Source organism: Pseudopipra pipra, chromosome 5, assembly GCF_036250125.1.
Source record: "Pseudopipra pipra isolate bDixPip1 chromosome 5, bDixPip1.hap1, whole genome shotgun sequence".
NCBI classification, from domain to species: domain Eukaryota; kingdom Metazoa; phylum Chordata; class Aves; order Passeriformes; family Pipridae; genus Pseudopipra; species Pseudopipra pipra.
The window spans coordinates 38,240,058-38,254,281 of record NC_087553.1 but is presented as its reverse complement, the minus strand read 5'-3'; the positions used below and the strand labels follow the sequence as shown (position 1 = coordinate 38,254,281).

Here is a 14,224-nt window from a genome sequence, read left to right as displayed (position 1 = left end):
TTTTCTTGGTTTTTGTTTCAGTGACAAAAGATCTAGATTATCCAATTCCCAAAAAAATATGCTGTTTTTTCTAATTTCTACTGCATTTTCTTCAGTTACTTGATCTATATCTGCTGGATCTCTGAAGAATGATGCGGCGTTGAAGGATGCAACTCCCAGCTCTGATGAGAAATTTTTTTCTCACTCTGCCAGACTACCAATACCTTTCTCCTAACAGCTAGTCTTTCAGGGATAAAGTTTTGTATCTTTAAGTAAACAGCAGTTAAAAAAAAATATCGATTAGCTGTGGTGTGTGCCACAGCTGCCAGAGTCACTCAGAGAACCACAGTCCCAGAACGCTGTCCCTTGAGTAACAAAGCATCCAGACTGCCTCTGTTATGCCCTGTCACCTCAGTACCATTCAGGACATGTGACTGAAGGTGCAACACTGCTTTGTTCACTCATTCATGGGACATTTGAGGAGGGACTGTGCCTAGCAGAGCCCTGATCTTCCCTGTGGGCCCCATACTCATAATTTGCAACAATGAAAAATTCCTTGATGGTGTTTGCAGCAGGTTGGAAGGAAGATCATGGTCAGTGAAAGAAGAAAAGAGAATGTAGGATGACAAAATGGGCTGAGAGGCAAAGGGAGGTGCAGCCAGGGGTTGGGTTCTGCGATGAATGAATGGAACGGCCAACGCCTCCCCTTTGTATGTGTAACAGTGCATGTGCCACCAGAGAGGGGAAACATTACATACCAACAACTTCACCAACAGGTCATGATATAATTACACATCAGAGCAACGGTGACATCATCAACCAGCCAATGCCAGCAGGTAATTGTGGTGTCCGTGGTTTTCTGCTGCAGTACAGCCTGCTTCTTCATAGGCACTACAGCCATGAATTATTCATTAAGCAGCCACCCCTATTTGATTAGTCAAACAGCTTTCACAAAATACAAACCCGAGCTTAAAAGTGGATTTTGCCAGACCTCATTTAAGCTGTCATATAAATCTACCTTTTCAATTTATGAATAAGCAACCCATCAGTTTATCTTTTCTTTTCATGATGTACAAAGCAAAGAAATTGGCATAGGAAAACTTTTCTTTCCTAATACTTTTCTGTCTTTGCAAGCTAGTCTCTTAGAAAAATAAAAAATATCAAAATGGATACATCTTTTGCACTTCTCAAATACTATCTGCTTGCTGAATAAAGATTTTCTGATTTATTATAGAAATGTATTGACACAAGGGAAGAGAAAAGAAAATAATGGGAGACATTTGTATGCTTTAGTAAAGTCAACTTAATTAGCATGTGAACCACACAGATAAGTATCATCACTTCCTAAGGTACTCAGTCTGGACACCAATCAAACCAAATAAGGCAAGCTTTTCAAGCAAAACCATTTGTCACAAAGTGAATTTAAAAAAAAAAAAGACCAAGGCCAACTGCAGCAAACTAGGCCCACTCTATTATTGTTCACTACAGCCATTGCTGAGGGCAAATGAAACTATCCAGTTTAATCGGCCTCTCACAAAAAATGTACTGATTCTTATAACCACACTGAACAAATCATGTAATTTATATTACTGTCCTGAATACAAAAGACGTAACAACTTTACAAATTCTAAGCCATAAATCCATTGCTTCTTTTTACTTATTCTATCCACATATACAAAGGAGAGGTAAAATTTAGATTAACACGGAGACTCATCTTATCATTTCTTCTCAGGTCTCTCTCCACAAACCTGTCTACTTTCAGTCTGTGAGATCCTCAGGAAAGACACAATCCTTTGTTATACATCCAGTCATGGCCCAGGATTCTATTGAAAATGAAAAATTTGCTCTCAAGAGATCAGACATCAAGACTTTTTCTTTTTTTTTTTTTTTTTTTTGTCCAGAAAGAAAGACAAAAAGTAAAAAATATGATTTAAAATATGCTAAAATTTACTTAGTTGTGTCTAAGCATTTAGTTGTGATATTGTTCAAAAAGAAAAGTTTTCATTACCAACACTTTCTACACCATTTTGGGGTGCACTGAAATCTTCTTCCTAACTCAAGCTACAGGAATGTCATATAGACAGTAATGCTTTAGATGAAGAGTGCTCCCAGTACATCAGCCAACCAGCCTACTTCTCCCACAGTGCACTCTGCTTACTTCCTTCAGTATAATGATGTTCACTCAAGAAGATATAAATATTGATATTGATCTAAACCCAAACATTAATCTCAGACCAGGAAACGTAAAAGACTTGTTTGACTTCTATGTTGTTCCCAGTAGAGCAATTATTCCAAGACTGATTGTTTCCCACTAAGGAAAAAACATCGAGCTGAGAGTTCTACAGGGAAAGTGTTTCTTTAGAAATTTTTAATCAGCCTGCAACAACAGGAACAATGGTAACAAAAAGAATAAATACCATAAATATTAAATAGTGTTACAAACCCATTATAAGTCTTTAATTTCAGATAAATAAGGGACACTAAATGGGAGGGGATAGTGGAAGTCAGTATTCTAAACTTTGGAAAACATACTTGGGGCTGGTAACAAAATAGTTCCAAAAGGAATAGGACAATGAACAAAGCATTTGCAAAAGAATCAGTAGAACAGAGTGAGAAGACTCACAGGGCCCTTCATCCCCCCTAAGAGTCTCGTTTGTGACTTTAGTAAGGGAAGTCCCAAAGATTTACAAAAATTGAAGAGAAACTGAAGATTTACAAAATAGCTCGAAGGTCAAGGATATTCCATGTTCTTAATTAAACACCTTGATACTTCCTTCAAAACATTCTTGAAATTCCTGCCGCTGCAAAGATCACCTACTGCAAGTGTTTAGCTCTGATGTGTGGGAAAGCTCAGACACAGAATAAGTGTTAACTGGCCTTTACACTTCATACCATCTGGCCCTCCCTGAGGAATGCACTTTACTTTTGATACCAGCAATTGTTATGGTCTATTCCTGTCCTATCTGTAAATGAATTAATATAAACCCTTGTGAAATGAAGCAATGTGGTACTAAATCAGGTTTGACCTTTTAATGCTTTCAAAAGTGTTAAGAGTTGGCTGCATTTCTAAATTTTTGGCATTTGTTCAATAATATCCTTTTATCTTTTTTTTGTGCTTTCTTAAGGAACGGTCTGGAGTAATTATTCATTTACTGGGACAAAGAGATGACCCAGAGTAAGGTGAGATATTTTAATTGCTTCAGAGAAAAACAAGTGTTACTTTTAAATTGACATCACTGTCATTTTCATTCACTTGTAAATAAATTTTTGTACAATTACTTTAGCTAAAGACAATAACTTTGTTTTCCAGGTATTGAACAAAGGCACCTGCCTCAGTACAGCATCTAACCCAAGTCTTAGGCCAAAGAGTTCCCTTTTTAAAATACCCTCCAGCATCATCCTTTCTTTACCTCAGGACCTCCCATTAAGAACAATCCAAAGATTGCTTAGGAGAACTGTATTAGGTGTCTTGATCACTGCAGAGACCTCACATGTAGAGTTTACAAATGCATTAGTAATGCCTCTTTATAAAGAGAGAAAAGGTTAAAAATAAACAATTAAGACTGAGCTGCTCAGAGAAAAGGAGCAACATACGACTTCATATCAGCCTGTGAAATCTTTTGACTTTCAATGTGAAGCCACAAAATAAAAACCATTTATCAGAAGTTGTCTCAATTCTATGCTGTGAAAACCTCTAGAATTTTTTTCAGGAGTCTTTGTCTTTCCAAATTTTCCTTCTATTGGGGAGCTATGGCTATTCTCCAGGAGCAATTTCAGGCAGGGTGTCACCCCACCCCATGCCCTGCCAGCATACATTATTTGCTCTAGTGAAGCGGGTCTACGCTGCACAGCCACACATGAGGACAACCCACCCTAAAGCTCACTTGATTTTCAGATCATTTTAGTGCCCACCCAGTTCATATACCAAACATCAGGGGTACAACTTTCCCTTTAAGAGGGGTGCAGTGCACAGGGACATGTAGGTGACATGAACACAAACTTGTGTGCCCTGCTGTGCACTGTAAGCTGTTGTAAAGCCCCTGGAGAGGAGCCCAGCATTTGTTGATGAAAGGTGGGTATGGAGTCAAGCACAGAACCACAGCATCACAGAAAGACCTGCCCTCTTCTAGTTGCTTCTAGAACTCCCCATTGCAGCCCATGGAGGGCTCCACACTGGAGCAGGTGGATGTGAACTGAAGGAAGCTGCAGACAATGGAGACCCCATGCCAGAGCAGGACTTGGGGCCCCATAGGGAACCCACACTGGAGCAGTCTGCTCCCAGAAGGACTATACCTCATGGAAAGGACCTATGCTGGAGCAGTTTTGAAGAACTGCAAGCCTTAGGAAAGACCTATGTTGGAGAAGTTCATGAAGGACTGTGTCCCATATGAGAGACACCACAGTGAAGAGCATGAGGAGGGAGCAGCAGACAAGAAAAAAAATGAACTGACTGCAGCCTCATTCCCTCTTCTCCTGTGCCTCTTGGGAATGAAGTAGAGCCAGGGAAGTAGGGAGGAGTGCAGAGAAGGTGGGAGTTTTTAGATTTTTTCTTATTATCCTACTCTGATTAATTGTCAATATATTAAACTGATTTTTCCCAAATTGAGTCTGCTTTGCCCATGATCCTACTTATGAGTAATCTCCCCATCCTTATCTTGAGACCCCTCTGGCTTTTCATTTTATTTTTCTCCCACAGTTCTGTCGAGGGGGCAGAATAATAGAATGGCTTGCTGGGCAACTGGCAGCCAGCATAGAGACATTGTATTCCTGTGGATTGCTTTACATGAGAACAAACCACCTTTTATGCCTTTCTTTTTGGTTTTTTGAGCTGTGATAACTTAAGTGCCCTGTACAGGCAAAGCAACTACAATGACGTGCTTACAATAGCTGTAAGGTTCTTTTCCATCCATTCTAACAAACACACGTGTCTTTAAATTCCTGGTACATAAACACCACTTTTCAAATAAAATATAAGAAAGATTGGATAAAAATGTAACAGAAGTACCATTACATTTGTTTTAATGGCATATTTTTTTCTTATACCTCCTTTCAATATTATTTTGGCAGTGTTATTTTCAGATTCTCATATATACTTCAGGTTGCTCTCCTCCTATATGTTTATTGCTTTGCAGAGCTGCATCTGAAATATTTAATGAAAACAAAAAGTACACACACAGAGCAGAATCTGCATGTTTCTCCAGTGCTACCTGACCTCAGGAATTGCTTCTCTTATCTTCATTAACGACTAAGAGAATAATTAGGATAGCAGAAGAGCATCTGCACCATTAATAGGACATTCCATTACTTTTACTCACAGAAGATAGACCCAGGTTGAGGAAGACTTTACTGGAAATAGCTTTCACGGGAGCCAAGATGCCTCTTCCTCAGAAGGAGATTACAATTTGCAGATAAGAATACACATATAGAGGACAATGATCTGATATGTATCTGAGCTGGATGGGATTGCAAATATATTCCTCAACTGTCTATAGTCTGTGTTGTATTTAATGAGCTTCATCTCAAAGTCCTTGCACTAGTTCAAAGCACTAGTTCTGTAGCTCTCATCAGAATTCAAGCACCATCTTTCTTAATATACCATGGCCTAATATAGACCTGGTATGTAAGAAGGACATTAGACCAATGAAAAAACGTTGAAGGCAGGCATTTTAATGTTTTGATTAAACTCTGCCTGTTTAGTCTTGAATTCTGATTCAAACTCCTTACAAAAACAGCAAAAACAATACTGAGTTTGGTGGAAATCCCACGTGTGGATCACTGAATAGCCTAGGCCTGAATATAGAATAATGTTCTTCAGAACAAGGGACACTGGAAATACAGAGGAAGAAATGTTTCTGAAAGGTAAGAGTTTCTTGGTTGTCCCACTTTTATTTGTGGAATGACAGAAAATAAAACTTGTTTTTAACAAAGAGAAAAATATATAATGCAAGAAAAAAATAATGGTCAAAATAGGGCAGTCTTACAAAGATTTTTAGGTTATTATATCTTGTCCTTTGATTTTAGAAATAGAATTTACACACAGTTTCTCAGGAGCACTTCACCACAAAAAAGATAGTTTCGTTATCCCAGAAGTTTTTGATTGATCTTTTCTGAATCTGGAACTTGTATACAAAACAACTGTGGTAGCTGACAGGTAGCTGACAGGAGTCACTCAAAAACTCTCAGTTAATATCTATATTCCCAAGAGTTTGCCAGGAAATATATAACTACTTCTACTCAGAGAGTCCCACCTTCCTGAATATTTCCAAATATACAGTCATTGAAAAAACACACACACTTTTGACATGGCAGCAACGAGACTGATTTATTACACATAACTGCAAATCTTTACAGGACAAATATCTACATCTAAGTTAACTGACTTTGGCTCCATTTATGATTAAGGGAGAAAACCAGGTATCTGTTAACATCTGTACTGTTGACTTATTTCATTTCTACTCTAGGATAAGTAACAATTTGGAAGTGACAATTTCTCTCCACCACCTACAACAGAAGCATGAGATGTATATATGTCCATTGCTGCCCCCTAACCATTCTACTGGTATATTATTATCCTTTCATGATTTTTTTCTTGTACTCCTCTTTCAAAGGCTACAGAACACCTGTCCGCTTTATTATTTATCACTCCTCCAAGAGTTTTGTCATTCGCCTACACAAACTAATATTTTAAATTATTTTCTTCCAGGATACAGATGAAAGAAAAATGGTTAACAGCAGAAAATAAGAGCTGATTTCCACAAAGCTCCACCAGAGACACACACATGTGATGATGAATCTTCATTGCCAATGGCATTTAGAGAGCTATCTGTCAGCCAGGCAATAATGCATTAAAAGTATGTCATGTTGATTGTATCACTTTTTTTTTTTTAGTCGAAATGTCAGCCAACATAAAGTCAAAACCAACTAAGGATTATATTACATTGACACTAATACTTTCATCAATAGATATCAAATTGCTTTAACAAAATCTATTTTCAATAACATGTTTTAATATAAATTGATCATATTATGTTCCTATCATAGTTTAAGAATTTATAAGTTGTTTTATATTTTTTTCCTGGGGAAGTTACCAAGGGAATAGACTTATAACATCCTAGGTCATTATCACTGGCAGGATAGAATAAATGACAACCCACAGTGGTTCTGGATACTGGAGTGCATTTAAGAACCTCTGACATTAGAGCTGTTGACCTACTTGATTACTTTACATATACACTGCACTCACTTGATCCCACAGCATTTTCCTAAGTATCAACTTCCTTTCTCATCAGGGAGATTGCTGCTGGTCTGGGAAGGTCAGGAGAAAAATCATTCTGGTTCCCACTGTGCTGCTGCTCACACTTACCTCTACCAGGAATTATTGGCAAAGGTCCCTGGGTACTCCCCAGCATTTGTGTCCCTGTAGCTGTTCCATCTTGGGATCTTTCCCCATTTCCAGGATCTTCAGCACCTCCTTTCTAGGTTTCTTTTTCTCCGAGACCATTTTTCTCTAGGGACTCTTCTTTTCAACACCATTTCCTCTTTGCGGAATCCTAAGCTCTTGCTTTTTCTCCTTTATAAATAGTGTATGTGCCTAATAATCTAGGCACAACGTGTGACCAGCTCCCTAATTCAGTGGTTCTGTTTCATGTCTTCCTATTAAGTGCAAGCTATTTTTTTTCACTTATGACATGCTTTTTTTTCTATTAATAAATAATGCTCCTGACTTCTTTCAGGCCTCTAAAGCTTATCTACTGTTGTATTGTATTAATTAATTAATATTAATGGCCCAGAGAGGTCTTCAGCCAGCTATTTAAGAATACTAGAAATCCATATTTTCATTTTAAAAAGAATCCAGATGTAGTAACCTCTGTTCAGTACCCTTTTTAGTCAATATTGGAGTAGAAAATACTGCATCACTGTGAAGTAATCTCACACAGATATCCAGCACATTCAGCAATTTCTCATGTCTGCTAGTTTTCCTCTGAATATCTTGTTCAGTTAGCTGAAATTCAGAACAGCACCTAGGAAGTGGTCTAGAAATTGAACTGTAACTCTAAGGAAAGACAAAAGAAATAAAAAAAGCTTAGGTCCAGAATCAAAGCAACAAAGAGCTATGTTAATGAGCATTTCTCTGTTGCTAAACAGAGAGTGAAGATGCTGTCACAGGACAGTGCTGGCCTACAGAGGATGACGAACCAAGGGGGTCTCACTGCCCTGAGCTGGAAGACTATGCCTGCAAGAATAATCAACTCCCAGTCAACCTTGAAACTGTGCAGGATCTGTTGCTCCAGCAGGATCCCTACAAATCTCTGGAGATCATGTTACAGGAAGGGTGCTGAATAGCACCTTGGGAGATGTAGTTTCCCAAGTACTCTATCACATATGCAATGAAGTGCCTTGGTGTGGTTGGTTGTTAAGGTCGCATGTTGTGACGTGTTACTATTCGAACCCACATATAAGCTGTTGTCTTATTTGAATAAACGGATTTGTTTGCCGGAACCCTGAACTAGTCAGGTCTGTGTGGGCTTATTTATTTATTATACTAATAAAGCCATACAAATCTATGAGACCTGATGGAATTCATCTCAGAATCCTCAAAAAGCTGGTTGATGTCAATGCAAAACCTCTCTCAATGATTTTTGAACAGTCTTGGGAATACAGAGAGGTCCCAGCTGACTGGAAACTGGCAAACACTGCCCCAGTTTTCAAGAAGGGCAAGAAGCAGGACCCCGAAAACTACAGGCCTGTCAGCTTCACTTCAGTGCCTGGCAAAGTCATGGAGAAGATTATTCTGGGAGGTATTGAAAAACACCTGAAAGACAATGCAGTCACTGGTCCCAGTCAGCACAGCTTCAGGAGAGGAAAGTCCTGCTTATCCAACCTGATTTCCTTTTAAGACAAGGTAACCCACCTAGTTGATCAAGGGAAGTCAGGTGATGTCATCTTTTTGGATTTCAGTAAACTTTCAATACTGTCTCTCACAGGATCCTTCTGGACAAAATATCCAGCACACAGCTGGATAAACGCATCATGTGGTGAGTGAGCAATTGGCTCACAGGTAATTCACTGAGGGTAATAGTGAATGAGGTAACATCAGACTGGTGTCCTGTCATTAGTGGGGTTCCACGGGGCTCCATCTCAGGCCCTGCGCTCTTCGACATCTTCATAAATGACTTGGATCCAGAGCTGGAAGGGAAACTAAGATGACACAGGACTGGGAGGAGCTGTTGACTCTCTCAAAAGCAGGGAGGCCTCACAGAGAGACCTTGACAAATTAGAGGACTGGGCAGTCACCAACCATATGAAGTTAACAAGGGAAAGTGCCGGATTCTGCACCTGGGATGGGGCAACCCTGGATGTTCGTACAGACTGGGGAATGAGATGCTGGAAAACAGTGCAATGGAAAGGAACCTGGGGTTCCCGGTTGACAGCAAGTTGAATATGAGTCAACAGTGCCCTGGCAGCCAGGAGAGCCAACTGTGTCCTGGAGGGTGAAGGGCCTTGAGGTGAAGCTGTATGAGGAGCAGCTGAGGTCATTTGGTCTGTCCAGTCTGGAGGAGACTGAGGGGAGACCTCATTGCAGTATACAACTTCCTTGTGAGGAAGAGAGGCAGGCACTGATCTCTTCTCTCTGATGATCAGTGACAAGATCTGAGGGAATGGCCTGAAGCTGTGTCATGGGAGGTTTAGGCTAGAAATTAGAAAAAGGTTCTTCACCCAGATGGTGATTGGGTGAACAGGGAACAGGCTCCCCAGCACCAAGCCTGACAGAGTTCGAGAAGTGTTTGGACAATACTCTTGGACATATGGTGTAACTCTTGGGGATGGTCCTGTGAAGGGGTAAGGGTTGGACTTGTTGATCCTCCCTTCCAACTCAATATATTCTGTGGTTCTGTGATTCTGTGACTCTGTGCTTCTGTGATCTCACCTACCCTTGTGGAATCATGGGGCACACTATCCTATATAAGTATCTTGGCTGATAGAAAATAAAGCTGAAACCAAATGAGACTCCACACTTTTATGTGACTGGCTCTTCATGTTGGTAGCAACTGGATGAGCAGAACAGATGGATTGGTTTGGGAAGAAGTTAGGAAAACTCCAGTGACATTAAGGGAAAGAGGATTTAGTAGCAAGGCGCAATACAAAATCAGTTTGCATATAGAATGATTATGTAAAGAACCACAAACTGTTTTTCTTACTGAAAAACAGTAAAACCTCTCTTACTCAAAACTTTAAAAAATTATGAGAGAAATGAATGTTTTAAACTAAATTACACTATTTCTCTACCTGATCATTATGGAATTGGAAATCTCAGAGGATTTTCGGAGTAGACTCCATGGATAATTCATTTTCAAATAGACAAACTAGGTATTAAATACTTATAAATAAGTGTTACTATGTCCCTAGAGTCTTTACTGTGAGACAGCTGGTCTTATAAAATATAAAACAAAAATTTGGTTTCAAAAAACCAGAAGAGTTTCTTCTTTCTTTTTTTTTTTTGTCTTTTTAAACAGAAAAACATTCTATAATTAAAGTGATTTAATTCCTGAAAGGGTATTTTCTTTATGTATGACCATTATCACCACAGAAATCAGTCTCAGACAAGTTAAACAGAGCTGTTAAAGCCAGGCATGTAGGCAGTCGGGGAAGGAAGCTGTGTGAGAGACAAAAGGTTGAAAAAATATTTACATGTTTACAACAGCTAAGTGATGTGTAGCTAACTGATATTGTTAATCTCACATGATCTTACAGAAGTCCTTCACATAACATAGACCTACTTTATCAGATCATCCTAAACAGTCATCTCCTGAGGCTCACTCAGCTGTTGGGGATTGCAATTGTAAATTCTACGTTTGGTTTGGTGTATTTTATATGTATTATGCTTTATTCTTTACGTATGTGAATCCTGTATTATCATTGGTCAGTTTTTGGTGCAGTGTCATGCATATTTATGTTTCTCTTTGTATGGTCATTATTTGAATGCTCTGCCTTAACTCCACCCTTTGTTCTAGCACCTTCCCTACCTTGCATTATATAATTTATATAATTTAAAAAAACACAATTTATTTATTATTGGCAGTTTAGTGTACAATAATAGAGTTTAATATTGTTGATTTTGAATTTTAATTCTTTGGGTTTCCTCTTCACTCTTGTTGGCAATAACTCTTTGATACCTGGTAGAAAAAGTTACATTTGAATAAATTCTTCAGCAGATTCTATTTTGTCATTTGTAGTAAATTTATTCACCTTTTTCCCCTAAGGGGTAATCCTATGAGCTAATCTCACCTTTAAAATTTACTTTGTTCTTTATTTGGCCCCAAAAGTAGATGTTATCTGAGTATTTTTTGTTGGGCAAGTTTTCACAGCTTTCCTCCTAACTTAGGCAGACTTAAGTTAGAAATTTTCATTAATGTACTTGTGCAATTCTAGTTTGTTCTTTTGCAGTAATAACAAAAAGATCATTAAATGGAAGAAATAATTTGAAATCTCTGGTCAATCTCTGAAAAAAATAAACTTACCAATATCACACAAGATGGGAAATCATCATAATCATGAGTCATCTCTTGAGATTAAATCTCATGGTTAAGTACAAAAGATTAGGGCTTTGTGGTTAAGTACAAAAGGCAAAGACCTCCATTTGATCAGGTTCCATTTCAGGCAGGTCCTCCCTACATGGCTCAGCAAAAAGCAAACTATCTTACTACTTTGTGCCAGTGACTTCCAGTCTCCCATTTGTGAGTACCAGTGTGGGATGATGGACAGAGCTAAACCTAGAGGGGATTCAGAAGCTGCAACTGCCTGGATGGACTGAGGTCCACATGCTCCCCAGTACAACGATAAACATCTGCTCAGAGAAACAGAACAGAGTGTGAAACAAAGTGGAGACTATGTGGACCCCCTCCATTCTAATTCCAGCAGAATGGGAGAATATTGCGGTACTAAGACCATATAGTACCTGTCTGATAAGGGAGAATCAAGATGTTCTGCTGCTGAAGCCAACAACCATGTCGAACCCCCTCCTGAGGTGCCAAACCACGACCACCACCACCCTGCCCCCATTAGGTACACCAATCAGAAATAAAAAGTGACTAGAGCCACTCAAACTCCACCCAAGCATAAAGAAAATTGTACAAAAATGAGTTAGGGATAAGGGGAAAGGGAGAGAAGACCTTCACCAAAACTACTGGGATCAGTCTATGGGCTGAGTCCGTCTTCTCACCCCACAGAGGGATGCCTTGGGTGAGAAATACTCTCAACGCATGGTAAATGCTGCTTTTAGAACTAGAGCTTTTGCTTGTGCTTACCCCATAGCATATTATTACTTCATATCAGAACTTGTGCTTGCTTAATATATGTATCAGTAGATTGCTTTAAACATATTTTTGCAGTAGACACTATCACTGACAACCTTCAAACCCTATTAATTTGTCACAATTTGTATTAATAAAAAAGTGTTATTCCGTAAACTGTTAAAATGAGTCCTTGCAGTTGCCGGCAGCAGATGACACCTTGGCAAAATTCGCTGAGGGGTCCTGGCTTTTTTGAGTTCCCCCTAACAAGGGAGGTTGAGGTACTCTCCGATCTTGTGAATCTGTTGGTGAAGGGTCTTACGAGACGCTGACAGACTGTCAGGCACCAGTGTCTCAACTTTCCTGGGGGACTGAGGAGCAAAAATCTGAATTCCCACCTTTATGTGACAACCAGCCAGACCACAGTGATCTCTGAGCAGGCAAGTGGGAAGCCTTGGGTCCAGCTCTCCCCTGCAGAATCAATGCATACAGACCTCCTATGTTAACAGTCCTGAAAACCTAGGCTTGTCCAGCAGTCTCCAGCTACTCTCTCCTCTAAAAGGATTCACGTAATAGTCTGTGATAAAAGCAGGTTCAGAGTTCGAAGAGTAAAACTCTTTCTGGAGAACTGAATTCTTATTGTCTCTGGTCAAGAAGTTACTCCTCACCCAACACCTTATTTCCTTATTAACTGAACTGTGTACTACTTCTCTACCCCAAAGCAAGTGTTCCTTTATTTTATGACCATGAAGAACTAGCTGTCCAGACCACAGCTGAGAAAACTGTAATGTCAGTATATGGGCTGCTGCCTTTTATCCATTCTTCTTTTCATGTCTCTGTCAGTCATTTCCTCTTGATGTACTTCTCTCTTTCCTTGGCCTACAAGCATTCAAATGTTTTGTCATGAGAATATGGTCCATTCTTTTTCCAGTTATTGGTTAGCCATTCAGCTTGAGGTGTTTTTACCTGTACAGAAAAATTATTTCAGGAGTGTTTAGTAGAATCTTGGTGGTAGTGCTAAACTCTGATTTTCAGTTGCTGATTAGTTATATGTTTGAAAGATGGATGGTTTCAGAGAGTTTGTTATGATCATACACACGTTTAAAGCCTCTACAGGTGTCTTCAGGATCTACCACCTTTCTCATCCATGCTGTGACAGAAAAATAAACTATTGACTTCCTCTTCCTGCCTCTTCAGGAATTCTACTTCTGCTGTCATTTATATCAAATAAAAATAAAAACTTCAAAATCCCTGGGCCTGCTTTAGTCTAACATTAGCATTAAATTACCATGCTTTCCAGATAGCTTTTTAATTTTTACCTCTGGGGATTAAATGTTATTAAGAAATTCATCTTCTTACCAAATATGAATAAATGTGTCTCAACACAGATGTCATATCCTGCATGCCACTTTAACTGCAAGACCCTAAGAGAAAAAAGAAAAAAAAGAAAAGTCACCTTTCTCAGAACTGCCTGGCTTATTTCTTTTAGAAAAAAGAAGCAAAATGCTAGGACGAATTTAAAGCTTCAATCCTATCAGTTCATGGTTGAATGCCTGAGCTAGAAGAGTCCACATGCTATAACCTATGTTGCTGGCAGGTCAAAGGAGTGTGCTGCCCCAGAGAAGCTGGATGGAAGCAGTCAGGAAAGACATTATTAGTGGGCTAATTCTCCATATTCATCATTGGATGTAAGACTATCCTGACCCTGGTTTTCTGCAGACACCCTCACACTGTGGATCATCACAGGTAAGAGTCTAAGATATATCTATCTGGGGACAGAAATAAATCACATCCTGGAAGAGACCCTAGCACACAATGTGTATGTTCTCTGTATTTGTATTACACTAAATCTTTTTTCTTAAGTTGACAACACTGAGATCATAAATTACACATGCAGGAACCCAAATTTTTAGCACAGTATGATTATCACTTCACATGAATTATTATCCTTTCTC

At 39.1% G+C, this 14,224-nt stretch overlaps 1 long non-coding RNA gene across 1 annotated transcript; it reads left to right on the top strand.

Annotated features, from left to right (window-relative positions):
- Positions 1 to 3,097: 3,097 nt before the first annotated feature.
- On the top strand, positions 3,098 to 7,986 carry LOC135414643 (uncharacterized). The gene is made up of 3 exons (XR_010430762.1): positions 3,098 to 3,159; positions 3,290 to 4,507; positions 6,683 to 7,986. It is a non-coding gene; the product is annotated as an uncharacterized LOC135414643 (long non-coding RNA).
- Positions 7,987 to 14,224: the final 6,238 nt, after the last annotated feature.